The sequence below is a fragment of the Parasteatoda tepidariorum genome, chromosome X2 (assembly GCF_043381705.1).
Source record: "Parasteatoda tepidariorum isolate YZ-2023 chromosome X2, CAS_Ptep_4.0, whole genome shotgun sequence".
Taxonomy (NCBI): Eukaryota; Metazoa; Arthropoda; class Arachnida; order Araneae; family Theridiidae; genus Parasteatoda; species Parasteatoda tepidariorum.
Window position 1 is genome coordinate 9,373,999 of NC_092215.1, and position 14,757 is coordinate 9,388,755.

The 14,757-nt window shown below is 30.7% G+C and overlaps 1 long non-coding RNA gene across 1 annotated transcript in view; it reads left to right on the forward strand.

Moving 5' to 3' along the window:
- LOC139427251 (uncharacterized) overlaps positions 1–7,457 on the forward strand; it is a 78,617-nt gene extending 71,160 nt beyond the window's left edge. Inside the window, exon 2 of the long non-coding RNA XR_011638390.1 lies at positions 6,055–7,457. This is a non-coding gene — a long non-coding RNA (uncharacterized lncRNA). The remainder of the gene's footprint in view (positions 1–6,054) is intronic.
- Positions 7,458–14,757: the final 7,300 nt, after the last annotated feature.

A 14,757-nucleotide genomic window follows, 5' to 3' on the forward strand; every position in this document is an offset into this window, starting at 1 on the left:
CCGCGAGCAGCTAAAATGTTCATCGCACCTTGCAAAGGTAAGATCCCCCTAGTTTCAAAATGAAGCCCACCCACCAGGACCTAAACAAAGACCGTGCGTTTGATCAATAGTTGGGTTAATTTCAATATTGGGGTGTTAGGTGACCTGTAAATTATGTAAGATCATGATGGAATTTTTTTGTTGGCATGTTATAAAAATTCATCATACTACGATGGGTATGCTATGATTGCCAACATGAAAAGGTGCCAATTCCTAACTTGGGATGTTGGGCAGATTTGATGGTTCCTTCTAGCTATATGACGATTTTTGATGGAAATTCAGAGTAATAACCATCACATTTATGCTGATCCAGTAATGAAAAATCATCATGATTTTTTGTCTTTGGAGATTTTCCTTGATGAATACAAATATCGAAATGAAAGTTTTTAGTTTTTCTAATTATCTCAAATAGTCCAAATTTGAGTTCTTTCCTTGGTAAAAATGTCCTATTTAGTATTACTGTCAACAAAGCTAACTACCCCGATAAATATAAAACAAAGAACTGAAACTTTTTTAGTGTTTCTTTTTATCTAATAAGGAATACATATTTGGGATATCTATCTTAAAAAAAACGTGTTTTATAGCATAATTTCGAATTTGTCTAATTACCCCAAATTACAACGATAATTATGAAACATTGAATTGAAATTTTTTTAGTTTTTTTATTTATCTCATAAAGAACGAACTTTAAAAATTTTAGGTTTCTTTAGGAAGTGGAAGAATAAGTGATGAATCTTTGAGGGAGGGAAGACTTTGCCAAAATATTGATGTTTGATACACTGTTAGAAATGTCTCGGAAAATGGTTAAAAAACAAATTTATTTAATTGTTATTTTACAATATTTATACAAAACAGTCAAATGGCCATAAATAAAATAGTATTCAAACTGTGAGAAAAAGCGTTTACCAAATGCTTTCACCTAATACGGTTAAACAAGCAGAATTTTGCAACACCAACTGGGCCCACATAATGAAGCCATTTAGTTTTTTGTAGATGGGCACATATTACATCAGAAAGGGCTAATCTGTCGATTTCATGACAGCCTTTCTCTTCAAAACAGGAAGAGTTCCCAGTATCCTGAACTCCCCAACTTCTGACCCTGGACTAATAAAATAGGATACTTTTATTCCCTTTCATATGGCGGCTCTGTAAAGTTGCTTATCACAAAAAACATAGTATCTTCCGTCTTTTATGACAGATGAAGCAGTTCTATAGCCTAATTAAACCACATTGAATGGTTCATTTGATAAAACTTAACTCAACCACAACCTAACTCCAATGTTCATTAACTAATGAAAAGCGTTGCTCCAATAACCAGTTAAATTTCTTTTTTACAGTTTTGAAACTATGCTGGTTGTAAATGGTTAAAAATCCTATAGTTTTGTATTCATGGTTTTTTAACCATACTAGTTGTAAACAGTTTCGAAACCGTAAATGTGGAAATTGCTTTTTGCCGGAAACTTTAGGAAAAATTGCTGCCGGTTTTACCATAATTTTAGAATAAAAATTCTAACAGAGTAGGCTAATTAAAAGTATGAAATTTTCTCCCTAATGTTTCACTTTTGAAAGACTATTTAAAGAAGTAAAAATGAGTCTTGTCATTGTATTGGAATAAAAATTTCAAGTCATTTCTAAGTAAATATATACCCTTGAGAAATATCATCCTAAAAACAATATCATTGAGTCAGTAACTTGATGACTACGTCAAAGCTGCTAAACGCTATAAAGTGCTTCATAATCTATCAAATAAAAAACTTAGAGGAAATCTATTCAGTTTGTGATATATATCCTGACATACTCCATCATTCAATGATCTCTGAGATAGAAAGAAGAGAGGAAGAAATTCGTCGAATCAAATAAATGTCGATTGCTAGCGAAAACAATGTCCGAACGAATTACAAAATAAATAAAAAGACAAGGAAATTCGGGTGAAAACATATATTTTGGAATCGTTGTAAGAGGGTAAGTTTTCCAAATGGGAAATCAAAACCATGAAACTTCCAACACTCGTCACTTATCAAACAGGGACAACATAACACACTTTAGCTTTTAGTGCTTCAAATTCCCAAAAGAAAATTTCCTACCATTGAAAATAATTCTTAAAGATATGTCCACACGTATATGGGAAAAGCCTTTTTTCCCCATGACCTGCTTTGAACAAGGATTTTCATTTATTCGGTCCATTAGTATCCATTACGGTGAAAAAAGACGAGTCTAATTGTTTAATTTAATGGATTTAATGTTTTTATTTCTCGTAAGAATACGGGAGACAATGTTTCTGAACGAGTTTTTCGTTTTGTACTTCTTTCTTTTTTGTTTGTTTTCAGAAAACATTAAGCATACGAAATGAATAGAACGTAATTTGAGAGAGTTGAAGGATGACTTTAAAACTATTTCTGTTAGAAACACGAACAAATTAATTAAATTGACATTTTTAATCGAATCAAAGATTTGAGAATTATTTCTGTTAATGGTAAGTTTTAATAAAACTTCATTATATAGAAAAGATTTTCCATGTATCTCATTTTTAAGATTGAACATGCTCTTTTAAACTTTCGTCACTTAACCCTTTGACGCAGAATTTTTTTACTAAACATATTTTTTAAACTTTTTCCATTATTGTGTACTAGTTTAGGTCAGAATAAGTGAAAAATATGATATTTAGCATCTTAATAATTTATGAATATGAAATACAAAGTGAAACACCGGTGCCTTTTGTTTGCGTTAAAGGTAAATTCTTTTACACATGGAATGACTCTTCAAATCTGAACTTATTTGCTGTTATTTAGATCTAAGAGAAATAGTTATTCATCATTAAATTTTTTTAAGTTACAAAATCAATTACTGATAAATTTTTAATATGAATAAAGAAAAAGTCAAAACTGTTTTTGGATTTTATATTTTAGCACAAATTTAATTCCGATATTCTAACAGATTTTTTTTGGTAACTATGACACATTTTTCATAATTACAAAATACCGAAATATATTTTTTACTTGTATTTAGGGAGTCAGAAAAAAATGTAGGAAAGAGACAATGGTATCCCATCTGAGTCAAAGGGTTATATCTTTTCTTTTTTTAAAACTCAGTTATGCCTAGTTCCTCCTTACAAGGACAGTTATGCTTGTTTTTCATAAAAGAAGAAAAAAATTATTGAGCGAAAGGGGAAAAAAGTTATAAGCTTAAAATGGTAGGTAATAATTGACATATTCACTTTATTTTTATGTTAGTATTTCTCACAGGGAGTCTCTTTTTCCCTACTTGTGGGCAGGCATTAATGAACTAAGTATTATATAGTTCTTTGATAAATTGTGTTAGCTCATGCAAAGGCGGTGGGCGTAATACGCTATCCAAAAGATTTTTCTCTCTATTGTATCGTCTCGTACAGGTGCCATCAGATTTAATAAATCAAGAATCAACTATTAAAACATATTTGTATTACATTTATTGTTAATAATTGTACGGAAAAAAATTAGTGTATCATTAGTGTATTAGTATACCACTACAGTTGAAATAACTTCTAACTTGTCATTTGTTCTAATTAGTTTTGAAAATGGATTTTGCATAAAATTTAACTTTGATATAGACTTTAATTTTATATTTTATCTGTCGCTGAGCAGCCAACCTAATTTTGAGTTTATGACTATCAATGTTCAACTACGTAGCCTTGTAATTTTGAACTTAATTCAGAAGGACAGGAACTCCTGTATCAAGTACTGAGAAAAATTTGTCTTCGTGGAGGTCTTTTTGATGGAAAAACCTGCATTTGCTTTACATGGAGAGGAAAACCACGAAAAACTCCCATGGTTGACCTGACGGCAAGAGGTCTTTAAGTCATGGTCCGTCAACAACTGAGGATATTTCACGTCAGCATTGTGGTCGGTGCAATCTGGATGTGGAATTCGAATCGACCAACCATCGCAGGGAATCGAACCTGGTTCACCTCATTGGAAGGTGAGTGTTCTATCCTCCGAGCCACCACGGCTTCTATTCAGACTTTTACAAAATCCAGATTCATAAATAGTTTTAATATAATTAATTTGGATCGGGATGGCTCAGGGAGTAGAGCATTCGCCTTCCAATGAGGTGAACCGGGTTCGAATCCCAGCAATGACTGATCGATCCGAATTTCACAACCGGCTTGATGTATAATATCCTCAATAGTTGACGGATCATGTGTTAGAGTCCACTTGACATCAGACTAACCGTTAGAGGTTTTCGGGGTTTTCCTTTCCATGTAGAGCAAATGCGGACTAGTTCCACCCAAAAAAATCCTCCACGAAGACAAATTTTTCCAATGATTGATCCAGGAGTTCTCTTGTCTTCTGGATCGGGTTAAAATTTACAAGGTTACGGAGTTGAACATTAGTAGTCGTAAACCCAAAATTGGGTCAGCTGTTCAACGATGGTTATAAAATGAAATACTGCTAAAAATTATAAATATAATTAATTCGATTTTAAATCGTTACATTGCATTAAAAACTACAATCGCTCTTAAAAACTTTTCTTGGTCAATTCGAAAATTTGGCTTATCATTATTTTGACCCAAATCTTCACTTACAATTCAGAAACCCTAAAATAAACTACGTATATTCAAACGTTTCAGATTAATGCTTTTTATATTCATTATTTTTCGATAAATATTGTAGATACTATTCAAAACGAATTATAATACCTCTATTCGTTTCGATCAATAAAAATAATAAATAACATTGCATAGATATTTTTTATTGATAACATAAACTAATTAATGGTTTGGCCTGATCATAAAATCTGATATCGAATCTTGAGTGAAACTACCAATATTTGCTTTTTAATGTGACAAAACTTTCCATTTTCTTTTAAATCGGTTTAGATGCTAGAATATCACATTATATTTTACAGCACTATAAATATCATAATCAAGTAAGAAATGAAAGGAATACTGCTATAGGCATGACTCTCAATATTTTAAGAGAATACTAAAATTACGACTTCCTTTATAATATAAAATTTTAAAGATTGAGCACTATTGCGATTATGTTTGGTCTGATTACTATCGTAAGGGCCGGAAATTGGATTTTCAAAGGCTCTATGCATCACTCAATACCTTGTAGATCCTTTTAATGCTTGTTCTCAGGTCATCTGCTGACAACTAGTACACGTCTAATACCTTAACTGTTATCTCGGGTGATAACCGCGTAAATGGAGGAGATGCTAAAATGGAATAATGCCTGAAAATGAAAGCTATAACAATTTTTTTTCGAGAAATTTAATGGCATTTTTCTAGCATTTCATGGAAGGGTTTAAGAAAGACGAGAGAGAAAATGGCAACGGGACTTAAAAGCTTTTCTTTTCCCATTATGGAACAATTAAGGATGCTAATTAACTCTATTTCGAAAATAGAACTTCTTTTATGTATATATATCGTTATGACAAAGTTAAGTGTAAATTAATAAATGAAAAACGAACTTGTTTTAGTGGAACCAAGTTAATAACATTTGTTTTTAAAATTTAACTTGAATATAGATGATGCGTAAATTTAGAAATCAAATATATTTAAAGATGTATTAACATTTAAAATTAAAAGAATCTTGTTTTATGTTTTTGATAGAGAAGTAACTGTGATTTATTATTAATAATGATTAATAATTTTTTTAAAAAAATATTTAAGATAAAATATTTAGTTTTAAACATGTTATGGTTGGTTATAAATATACACATTTATAAGTTTTGCATTAGTTTTTTATAGAAAAGATATTCATATAAAAGATATTCATATAAAGAAAAAGACATTCATATTGTTCTTCCATTAAGACTACATAGTGGAATAATTTATTTTGGAGATAGCACGTTTTTATATTATGTATTTTTTATTTTGAATACTTATGTAACTTGGATTTTGTACTCACGTTAAAAGTTCTAACAAAGACTACGGAATTTTAAAGTTTATTAATTAATGGCTTGTATTAAGTGGATTTTTTAACTTATTTGTTCTTTTGTTATAACTGTATTTGAGCACTATTCATTTTTCAGTTTACTGCTACTAATGCTCAACTCTGTTGCCTTGTAATTTTGAACTTAATCCTGAAGGCAAAGAAACTCATGGATCAAGTATATAGAGAAATTTGCTTTAGCGGTCTACTTTTTGAGGAGACTAACCCGCATTTGGGTTACAGGGACAAGGAAATCACGAGAACCTGCCCGGTTAGCCTGGCGGCAAGGGGACTCTGAACAATGATCGGTCTACTGTCAATGATATTTTCGTCAGCACTGTGGTCGGTGCGAGCTGGATGCGGAATTAGTATCTACCAGCCTTGGCTAGGATTCAAACCCGCTTCACCTCATTGGGAGGCAAGTGCACTAGCCACTGAGCCAACACGGTTCAATTTATTTGCATCAACTTTTTTGAAAGACTATAGTCATAAAAGTAGAAGCACCGTAAAAAATGAATACTCAAATTTCACGAAACTTTCCTCGCTTTTGAAGAAACCATTTCCTGGTATATGCTCCGAGAGAATATTTTGTCAAAGTGACGAAATAACAATCGTCACTTCTTCAAGGTAACGAATTTAGTGAAATGTAAATAAATACTTCGTCAATCTAATTTTTTTGACACCTCAAAGTGTGATCGTCTATAGTTGATTTCTTCTTCGTGGGGACCATGTAAGTTGATTATCGTTGATTCAATAACGATAGGACATATAGTAGCGGGATTTGAACCAGGGATCTTCCTGGTATGAGGCTATCTCCCTGCCCACTATAAAGTTCGGTCGGCCTATTTCGTCAGTTTTGTTATGTTTGCCTGGTCTTCATTCTAGTTGACTTATCTCCCACAATGCTTTGTGATGAGGTTTTGCGTTAAGGAATATTTTCTTCACGTATTTGAGATTTCGTGTTTCGTCGCAAATCTCATGATTTCTTGACGAAATGATTTTTTAAACTGACGAAATACAAATCAAGGATACGAAATATAATCTCCAATTTAAAAGATTTATAATTAATTTGGATACATAACTTTTTATAATCTTTCATATTCAAAAATAAATGTAGAAACTAATCTAATATATTGGAAATATAGACAAAAACACAGCCCAACTTTATTCCTGAAATTAAAGTGAAATTATAAGCTTTGAAACTTCCATGAATTTCTTGTCACCACTTTTTTCTAGTTGTACACATCTTAAAACTTATTACCTAATTTATTGCACATTTAAAAAATGCTAGTAGATTCAAAATGAATGTATTTTGACTCTAAAACTACGAACTTTAGTAATCAGCATTGAAAAACTTAACAATAAATTATGCTTGAATCTAATAAATGCATGAATTACTTTTTTTTCAGTTTCAGCAGGAAATTGTTATTGTATAATGAAAATGGTATTATATGTTAGTCTTTGTAATTTCATTCTTGATATAATAAAGTTGATTTACAATGATTCGGCCATATTATAAAAACTATGGCTTAATGCCTACTCAAATTCGGTGTTAATGAACTCTAAAAATTGCGGGAAAGATTACTTTGTTGAAAGCTTATACCAAATCGAGTGGTTTTCTTACATACTTCAAATTGTGCAGTTAAATCTTAACACCAATAATTGTTAAAAGTTTCCACTAATCTGCCGCTCCTTGGGAAGAAGGTAGTTTCTTTAGGAGCTTCATAAATTTGGAGGATAATTGAATTGATTCGTCTCCTCCACTTTTTTTCAAAATTGAGATTCATGCATTTTTAAATTTAGCTGACATGGATCCATAGTTAGGATATTAAAAAATCATGTAAACTACACGGTACAGAAAAATATGTGAAGAAATTCGAAGAATTTCGTGCTAAATTTTTCTTGCTTTTTTAAACACTAAGCAAAATTTATTAAGGGATCCCGAACTTTAGGTTGTTGAATGTATATCAGATGCAGTTTTTTAGACGATCTCTTCGCATTCAAATTTCTAAGTGATAAAGTGGCCTCTTTAAAATCTAAATTCGTACAACGTCAATTTAAAAACACTATTATAGGACCACTATTTATAGGACCTGTGACAAGCTTGTAAAAAGAATTGCTCACTTTTAACATCTCTTCAAAAGCGACTAATTTTTAAAAAAATATATAATAAGTAAAATATACTAATATAAAAAGATACTAACAAAAGATGATGCATTAAAAATTTAATTGGATAGATAGCTTATTATATATTAGTTGCTTTTAGTCTTTTAAAAAAGGTTTCATGAGAGAAGTTTGAAAATAAAAGATATTATTAGTTATTTGTTAAATAACTATGTCCAGTTTCTTGAAAACACATTTAAATGAACTTATATCATTAAACTAACTAAAAACTATTGAAGTACAAATTTTATCTTTTAGTGCACTGAATATTTGCCTGAAAAGTCGCATCTTAATCCCAATCACCCTGACCATAAAGTCCGGAACTTTGCCGCGTAATGATTATTTTTAGCATTGAAAAAAAGTTTTTAAATTTGTGGCAAACAAAGTTTGAAAAGGTCCTTTTTCGCTCCATTTTCTAAAACATGCCTTACAAGCTCTTTCCATTTTCTTTAATAAGAATTTAAATTTTGTCAAATTTCTAAAAAACGCATATAGAGCTGTGTTCATTTCCTTAAACTCGCATTTTGAGCTGTTTTCAGAGTGAAAAACTGACTGACGACTGATATTTTCCACTCCATAGGAGTCTACCAAGGATGAAGAGGTTAAAATAACGTAAAATAAACTTAACCCACTTTCTAAACAAGGCTCATCAACATTAAATTTATCGTGTTAATGCAAAGTGAGTGATTTCTTAACTATTCATCCAGATCCTTAGTATTTATAATTTAAAAGAATCAAATAAATATATTTCTAAACATTTAAAGAAAAGAGTGGCTTGTTTAAGTGGTTGATTCTTTTCACCGAGATTTCACTTATGAAAAATCTAATCAAGCGTTTCTCAAACATACCAGAGGATGAAAATGAGAAACTAGTAATTTTAATTTCGTTGAGGAGAGTTGAGTGAATTTTAGTAACAATTTGAACCTTCTCCGGAAAATTACCGCCGGATAACAACGACTTGATTTCCGGCCCAATGAACCACGAGTTCACCTCTTTTGCAAATAGCCTTGTTTCACGCATGAAGTTTCTAAACTTGTTCGACTCCTTTGGACTAAAAGGCCTTTCCAAGAACTTTAGACAATATTAAATTCACGCTTTTCGAAATATTTTGCGTTTTTAACAAAATTAACATTTTATATAAAAAATTATCGATCGAAAATCGTTTATCGATAACGTTTTAAAGTATGAGAATTCGTTTAAATATTTTAGTTTTATATTTCAGTTGTATCGATGAAATTGAAGAAAAAAGAGGTGTAATAAAATTGTTTATCAATTTTCGTCAGAGTCCTTTTATTCCATTTAAGACAACTGTTGTAAAAATATATTTAAATTAAAGAAATATTAATTTATTTAAATTTTTTTATTGGATTCATTAAAAAATTCGCTTATTTAATGAATTTAATAAGCCTGCGATTGCCTGGTTGGTAGGGTGTTGGACTCACGTTCGTGAGAAGAGTTCGAATCCAGCCAGCCCAAGACTTCCCGTGTAATAAATGGTCACTGGTGTACGTTAAATCTGTAGGGTCACAAAGTTTTCCACGTTTCCATAACATTCATATTCAATATCTCTGAGGGTAATGGATAGGAAATTAATCGTTTTCTGGTGCTGGTCAAAATAACGATCTGTGGATTAATGAATGGATATATGAATGAGTCCGCCCTATAAGCGGTTGTGACGTGTGGGTGCGGCTGAAGTCGAATTCGCTCCGCGAGATGGCACTACTTGAAAACAAGAACAATCGCACCCCCAGTGCCTTAATGGCCTATGACAACAATAAAAACTATAATGAATTTAATTTCTTTTTATATTTACTTCATTAAATTGATAAATTAAAGTAATATGTTACGGAAAATAATTAAATTATTAAAATTTCCTTATTAAAATTTTATGGAATTGTCAAAATTTCATAATTTTATTTAGTGAATTCCTATTTCTATTACAACAATATCGATTATTAATCGTTTATCAATTAAGATTCAAAGTATGGAAGTTCGTGTAAATATTTATATAGGTCGTGTAAATAATTAGCAGGAATTTAATGGAACTATTGAAATTCTATTGATTCTCGAAGAATTTCATAATTTCACTTATTAATTTCGTTTCCTTAAGAAAACATTGATAGTTAATCTTTTATCGATAAAGATTTAAGCATTGAGAGTTCGTAAAAATAATTTAATTTTATATTTCAGTTGTACGGAATGGAAATATTTGAAAAAGAAAATGAAATAGTTTAACAACATAGTTGTTTCGGTGAAATAAAAATTTAAAAAAAAAGTGGTAGGAAAATAAGTAATCCATTTTTACCTACCATCTTTTTACACATTTAAGTCTACTGTTGCACAAACACATATAAATTAAAAAAAAAAATTCCTTAAATTCATTAAAAGAATTCCTTTATTAATTAATCATGCATTTATTATTTTATTCATTAGTTTATTTTTAATTTTTTACTTATTTATTAAAGTTTTATTATTGTATTTTTTAAAATCCAATTTAATTAAAAAAAATTATCAATCGTTAGCCATTTAACGAAAAAGTTTACAATTATGGTCCTAATTTTTTATATTTCATTTATGGAACTAAAAGTTAAGAAAGAAATAGGCACAATTTAATTGCTGGGTTGTTACAGTGTATTAAAACTTGAAAATACTTCAGTAAAATAATTAATCCACTTATGTCAAACATTTTTTTGCCCATTTAGGGCTACTGTTACAAAAATATCTTTAAATTTTCTATCTATCTATCTATCTATCCTTCTATAGTTTAAAAATTTAGTTAAAAACTTTCATGTACGTGAATGTATTTCATAATTTATTAATTAATTCACTCATTCATTAAAAGATTTCATTTTTTATTAAAATTTCCTTGTTACATATTTTAAAACTGCAGTTCGCTAAAAATGATCGTTAATCGTTTATCGATAAAGATTCAAATTATAGAATTTCTTATAAATAATTTAGTTGTATAAATAAAAGTGAGGAAAAAGCAGAAAAACTTTAGTAACTGGTTATCATTGTTGTATTAAATTTCTTTTTAAAAAAAGGGGTACCAAAATAACAAACATATTTATGCCTAGCGTTCATTAAGCCAGTTTAACAACCGTTTACATTTTTAAAAAATATCGTTTTAGAAAATTTCATTTAATTAATTCTCTTATAAATTCATTTATTCACTAAAAAAAAACTTATTTATTTATTATACACTTTTGACTTAAAAGCGTGTCCCAGGCACCACTGCCACCTACAAATTATTTACCACTCTAAATGCTAAAATATTTACTTTTAAATGTTAAGCGACCACTTTATTTAGTTATCTCCAGAAATTATGGTAGATTTGCAAGCAATGAGTTTTTTCTTGCAAACCTTAATGGTTGTGTAAGTTTTGCTACCATAGAAAGGACCTAGCACTCGAAGGTTTTAAATTTCTTAATATCATTTATATAAATTCAAATTTCATTAAAAAATATCGATTGCTAATTGTTTATTCATAAAGACTCAAACTATTTGGTCATCCGGAAAGTTCCGAAAAAAATATTCAAGTGGTAACAAACTACTCATCAATATAGTTTGAAGCATTCCTAATTTTGCAACCACTTCAATTTATCTACCATATTTATCTAGCATGTATCAGACTTCTAATTTTGCAATAAGTTTCTAAATCTTTGAGGTGATTAATAAAAGGTAATGATCCATTTTCATCGACGTGGGATATATTTTATAATATACCACTTTTGATACCACTTAAATAAGTTTACCGTATTATTGGGAGCTTAAACTATCAAAAAACAGCAAAAAGTTTCTGGGAGGCCAATTATAAATAAAAGTGTTAAAAATTAATTTAATAGCGAGGTAATTACAGTTTATTTTTTTTTTAAAAAAATAAATCTGCTGCATAAATAATTTATTCCTTTATGCCTCGCGTCTTTTCAACTCATTTAAGACTACAGTTGCGGAAATGCATTTATTTGTTTTGACGTTATAAAAAATTGGTTGGAGCTTAATCTTTGAAATATCTGATAATTTCAAGTCTTAGCAAGCAAATTTTTTTAGTACAGTTGGTAGTTTTGTTGGTCACAGCAATGACCTAATTTCAAGATCAAAATATGCGCATTTCGAATAGTAGTAAATTATGGTGTTAACGATGCCTTTTTTTCTCAGATATGAATTTCAAGATTAAAATAGTTGATTTACCGATCTCTATCTGTTTGTAAGAAGCTCTTGTGGGCTCTTAATGGGTTGAAAGTGCAATTTCTCTTATTAAAAAAGAAACAGTATTAGGTACCTATTATGTATTAGCACAGCACTCGAAATTAAAAATTTATATCATCTAGCAATACTTTCAAGTTTATTACACAATTTATGAGGATAGGAATAAAAACTGGAATACTGAAGATCTACACTCATTGCATTAAACAGTAGCACACCAAAAAAGGGTTGTCAGAATGAAATAAAATTTTACATGCAACCAGCGTTGATAAGTAATTAAAAAATCAAAGCAAAATGATCATTTATTACAAAAAGAAATGCAAAGAAATGGTAATTGAACACTCTTGGGCCTTCTTTAGTAGGCAATCAAGATGCAATGTGATAGGGAATTGACGAATACGAATCTCTTATGTTGTCCAACAACATGTCGTTCTACTGTTTCTGTAAAAACACCGCTAAATGAAGTAAACTCGGAGTTTGTTCGTCATGCCATCCCAAGTTGTCATAAATATGCTTGCTTGGAGACAAATCTGGAAATCGAGTAAGCCAGAGAAAGGTGATAATTCGGGGCGGGTGGGACATTTCTGTGACACCCACGTTGTTGGACATTGCCTTGCTGAAAAAAGATCTCCTGGTCACCCTGCCATGAGTAGCAACACATGGGGTGGACGGATGTTATGAACGTACCGCAAAGTTTCATGGCGCCATGAATCAATATTAGGGGGGATCATGTGTAGTATGTGATGCCACCTCATACCATAACATCAAGTTTGAAAGTGGTGCGTTGCTGTACAGTGTAAGCAGGATTGACCTACATCCAACTTTGTCTTCGTTTGGAGTGCTGTTGTAGGATGGACTGCTACCAGGATGGACTGTTACCTGGACAGAATGGATTACCTTGACAGGATGGACTGCTACCAGGTCGTCTTCAATGTTGAATCTAGATTTTATTTGGGCAGTGATGACCATTGTGTAAGAGTGTGGAGAAGGCGTGGTGAACTCCTCAATCGTGCCGACGTTGTACAACTATATACACATTACAGCTGATGTGATGGCCTGGAGTGCCATCGCATACGACACAAATGACTCCAAATATAGATCTGTGGCACCATGACAAACGAAAGGTACATTTGGGACATCCTTTAGCCATGCCTGTAATTCATATCAGGGCTCCCAGGATCTAATTTTCAACCTGCAATGCTCGGCCACTCACAAAGAGAGTGTCACAGAAATCCTCCGTCACGTTACCACCCTTCCTTGGCCTGCATTACTTGGTGACAATCCCAAGATTTGTCACCAAATGAGCATATCTGGGACCATTTGGGACGACAAGTTCGACAGCCTCAGAGTTTATCTGATTTAACGGTGTTTTTACAGCAACTATGGAATGAGATGCTGTGGGATATCATAAGAAACTCGTATTCCTCAATGCCTGACCGAATTACATCCTGCTTTCTCTCTAGAGGTAGCCAGAGTGGGTAGTAAAACCTCCACTAATCTGTATTGTTTCTAGCTATAAATTATCATTTTGCTTTGACTTTTTAATCATTTACTGATACTAACGTGCTCATTGCACAGGTAAATTTTCGTTTCATTATGTCAACTCTTTCTAGGTGTGTTAATTTTTATGACAATAAGTGTATTTTTAACTGCAACTAAAATCAAGTCATTCGTCACTGGTCTTTTCTACTGTTCTCTTAAGTAATTCACTTTCTTGTGTTGTTAATCTTTTACTTTTCTTAAACTATAATGATATTTTTTTAGCTTCACTGATTCAAATATTTTATGTCAATAATATTTTATTTCGCAGACCATTTAACTTGATTTCATTAACTTATGAGCGTTTTTTTTAGCTGTATTTTCTTTTGAATGAGTTTTTGCTATACTTTTCAAAAAGAATAAAAAATATATAGTTAGGGCAAAATGGGTTCAATACATTTACTTTTTTTTAAACTAATGATTATTTTTAAACTTCACTTCTTCAAAACTTGTATGTCAATAATGGTTTACTTTGAAGACTATTTAACTTGATTTTATTAACTAGATAATTATGATAATTATAGAATTATTGTACTGCCAGTTTTTATCTTTTTTTAATAAAACATCTCTCATATTCAACTTTAGTTGGAAACAGTAAGCAGACAACCATGTTTAGTTTCATTTCTGTTTTAAAAACCATATTTCCTTCTTTCAAAAAATGATTTGTTTGCTTAATTTCAAATTTTAATTTCAAGAATAAATACATCTTTAAGACAAGCTTGCTGAGTTTATTTGGACAATTCTATTTTTTTCTTTAACTAATGATTCATTTTCAGCTTAAATGCTTCATAACTTTTCTGTTAATAATATTTATTTTGCAGGCCACTTAACTAGATTTTATGAGCTCCCGAGTGTTTTTTTTTAGCCATAATTTTAAAAAGAATTCTGATAAATA